The sequence below is a fragment of the Myotis davidii genome, unplaced genomic scaffold, assembly GCF_000327345.1.
Source record: "Myotis davidii unplaced genomic scaffold, ASM32734v1 scaffold172, whole genome shotgun sequence".
NCBI classification, from domain to species: Eukaryota; Metazoa; Chordata; class Mammalia; order Chiroptera; family Vespertilionidae; genus Myotis; species Myotis davidii.
This window is the reverse complement of record NW_006284343.1, coordinates 46,193-50,055: the sequence shown is the minus strand read 5'-3', so window position 1 is coordinate 50,055 and position 3,863 is coordinate 46,193. Positions and strand designations below refer to the sequence as shown.

Genomic DNA, 3,863 nt, shown 5'->3' with positions numbered 1-3,863 from the left:
TGGCACAAATTCCAGGACTAGAACAGGACCATTATTCAGTGCAAGGTTGTGGGGAGAAAACTTGACTCTATGAAACTCTCTAATTTTTGTCAGTCCATGAGGAGTCAATACAAATTAAGTCTAATCATTTTGAAAATTGTGATTTCTTTCAACACTGCACATGAACATCCTTTTGGTCTGTCTTTGAGCTTTTTCAGTTCCCTTCTTTGCTACGCAAGCACTTGGAAACAGCGGTTATATTTCTTTTCAGCTTGATTGGACAATGTTCCCTATTTCACACCTTTACATTTACTTCCTAATTTTTAAATAAACAGGTCAGAATGAGCAAGAGGCACATCAGCGTGAAGCAGTCTAGCCTTTAAAGTTCTCTTCCATCAGCCCTTACTTTTCAGACTTAGACAGCAATAGCACATTCTTCCCAGCAATATAGCATAATTAGGCTCTATCTCTGGCATTCACCAGCCCCCATTTGAATTGCCTCCTGAATACCAGCAGGGGGCAGCATGGGCAAGATCAGGATTTTAGTCCTTGAACCTAACAGCCAAAAGCAAGCTCATTTGTAAAATGAGGGAAGAGAAAACAGCGACCCTGGGATTGCCATCCTCGTTAAATACGGCACCAAAGGAGGATGCCACTGCCTTGAAAACGCATGTTTCATTGGCCAAATAGCCTTGTGCTCCAAGCACAGTCCTTGTAACATTTCCTGGGCCAATTCCCCCTCTTAAAATGTTGGGTTTGTTAACTAAGATTAGGTCTTCTGTTTTCTTTATCAACTAAGATAATTCACACTCTACACGTCTCAGAGTCTTTTTGTTATTCTGCCTTATGGGAAAATAATGAGATATGCCCTCTGCAAGGCAGCTATGTAGCTCATTCTGGGAAATATACTGCTGGTTCTTGGACTGCACTAAGATGACCATGTAAATAATGACATTCCACTGCTGCTGACCAGGTAGAGTGTTGTATCTGAATTCTGCTGCCTTCATTAGGTTTGAAGTGATCAGTGAATGGCCATTAGACAGATAGGTCCTGAATTTTTGTGGTTATATAGGTTCTAGACTAGAATTAGAATGCTCTCTGCAAACAGCTCTATAAAGAGTTGCTGTGGACTTGGCCCCCGTATTGGAAATGGACAGTCAGACCCAATGGTGGGTCTGTGGTAAGCCTGAAGGCTAGTTATCTCTTCCTGCAAGTCTAGGCACTTATGTGGATTAGCCCCAAGGCCAAGGTTGAACCCATAAAAAAAGAAGGGGTTGGGTAATTGTTTTCTACTGACAACAGCAGAGCAACATAGATGCCTGCAAATAATTATGCCTATATTGCCTAGGGTGCATTACCAGTTCAAGAACCTCCTAGCACAAATTCATCTGATCCGCGTATCCCTTGTCAGTTCACCCCCATCCTTATTGCTGCCTCCCACCTCTCCATTCATATGCATGGCTGAATATGCAAGGCTGAAGTTTATATGCATCACAGACCTGATGGTTATTTGGGGTGCTCTTTTGACCTTCTACTTTGTAAGAATCAAAGCATGGTATGGGGTTAAATCATAATCTAGTTTTATTGAAAATAGATTTTCTTCAGCATTCTTCTTTAATTTTGTCTATTTTGTTAGGTGTCTCTAAAGGAAATTGAGCAAATTGCTTTTTCAATTCCACCTCAAAGATATTAGGCTGATTTTTATTCCATTACAAACTGTTTACTTCCTCCTGAACTACCCCATTCCTGTCCTGTCAACTTGATTCTTTATAGACTTTCTTTTATCCTTTAATTTCAAACATATTATTTTTTATATTTCCTTGTCATTATATTTGGTACTTAAAAGAGCCTTTAGGAAAATATGCATGTCTTTCCACTACCTTGAAAAATTATTTCCATTTTATTTTTTACAATGTATTTTTTACAATACATACTTTTTGCAATTGTATTTTCTTTTGGATATCACTTCACCTAATATTTTACTTTTTATTGTTTTTTCCCTCATTTTAGATATTTTTTAATCTCATTATTTTCAAATATGTTTGAATTTTTTTGAAAAATTATAAGGATTGCAAATTCTTTGTATCATGCAAGATGTTATGGTCTTAATGACTTTAGGGGAAATATTTAGTATGATATTTGCTTTAATTCCTTTTTAACTTTCTTCTTGAATTTCATTATGGTCATTAAATGGAAGATTTTAAATTTTTCTTCTGTTTATTGTAATACAGTTTTCTTTGTAAGTAGTATATATTTTCTTTGCCTTTGGGGGTAATCGGCCTTTCTTTATGTTCCAGCATCTGCGGCTTCCAATAACAACTGTGCAAACTGAAGTCTGTGGATAAACGCGTGAGTGGATCCCTCCAAGAGCTCCTCACCGCCAGTTGGGATGCTGGTAGTATTTCTGATCTTGCATGGAAGTGACCCCTGATCCACACACTCCCCAGATGAACTTCTACCACAGCACGGCAGTTGGTTCAGAGTGAGGGCTCCAGAACTTGACCCTCTGGGTTCAAGTCCTGGTTGTGTCACCTTGAAGCTGAGTGTGGAGAGTCACTTTGCCTCTCTGTGACTTATCTTCTTCATCTGTAAAATGGGGAGAATAATAAGGTCTATCCCAAAGGTTTCCTGTGAGGATTACACTAATTAATTCTTATAAATGCTTAGAACTACCTGGAACATATAAACCATCATTAGAAGTTAGATATTATTTTCTTTCCAATAGCCTATGTTCAAACTACTTCCAATCTCTCTTTGTTCCAGCCATAATGAACAATCTGAAATTTCACGAGAATTTTTATCTACTTGCTTTTGGATTTTGTTGTTGCTGTTTTCTCATTTAATCGTTGGCATGGAATTTTTTTGAACTTTACTTATAAAAGGTGGATAAAGAACTAATTAATCACACTTTTGATTTCATGGCCCACAGCATGATTGGTTCAAATGAAGCCCTTATCTTGTTTTGGTTATTTATTTCCTTAAATTTACAGCTCCCACTTTATACCCAAACTCCATTTCCACTTCCCACTGCCATAGGTAACCTTTTCATTGTACTTGATAACCATCCTCTAGTTCCTGGATATTCCTGGAAAATGTATATGGCATGAAGTGCTAATTAATATAAATGATGTTGTGATATAACTCTCAATATTGTCTTACTTTTAAAAAAATGGCACTATGTTTTTTTAAAGATCTCTTTATGTTACTATGTGAATACCAACCTATTGCTTCTGAACCCTACATGCTTTATGGACTATACTGATTAAAATTTGTTTCACAACACCATGCCACCATAGTGCACATTTTGAAGAGCATCTCCGTAGAGGTCCCCTTCAAGGCTCCTGTGAAAATTTCCTGGGTACTTGTACCCCGCAGCTGAATTGACTGATGGCAGTAGTAACGAATTGGGAATGAATCCCTCAACTGGCTGTGTGAGTCTATACTCTCACCAGCAGTCCTTAAAGTTCCTGTGTCCCCATTAGAAAGCTGAACAGTGCAAGGTTGTGGGGAGAAAATTCGACTCTATGAAACGCTCTAATTTTTGTCAGTCCATGAGGAGTCAATACAAATTATGTCTAATCATTTTGAAAATTGTGATTTCTTTCAACACTGCACATGAACATCCCTTTGTCTGTCTTAGAGCTTTTCAGCTCCCTTCTTTGCTACGCAAGCACTTGGAAACAGATGTTATGGTATTTCTTTTCAGCTTGATTGCACAATGTTCCCTATTTCACACCTTTACTTCTTAATTTTTAAATAAACAGGTCAGAATGAGCAAGAGGCACATCAGCGTGAAGCAGTCTAGCCTTTAAAGTTCTCTTCCATCAGCCCTTACTTTTCAGACTTAGATAGCAATAGCACATTCTTCCCAGCAATATAGCATA

General features: G+C 37.9%; 1 long non-coding RNA gene across 1 annotated transcript in view; it reads left to right on the top strand.

The window, feature by feature from the left end:
* LOC107184748 overlaps positions 1–3,778 on the top strand; it is a 6,242-nt gene extending 2,464 nt beyond the window's left edge. Inside the window, exons 3-4 of the long non-coding RNA XR_001515643.1 lie at positions 2,277–2,328; positions 3,744–3,778. This is a non-coding gene — a long non-coding RNA (uncharacterized LOC107184748). The remainder of the gene's footprint in view (positions 1–2,276; positions 2,329–3,743) is intronic.
* The last annotated feature ends 85 nt before the right edge of the window (positions 3,779–3,863 follow it).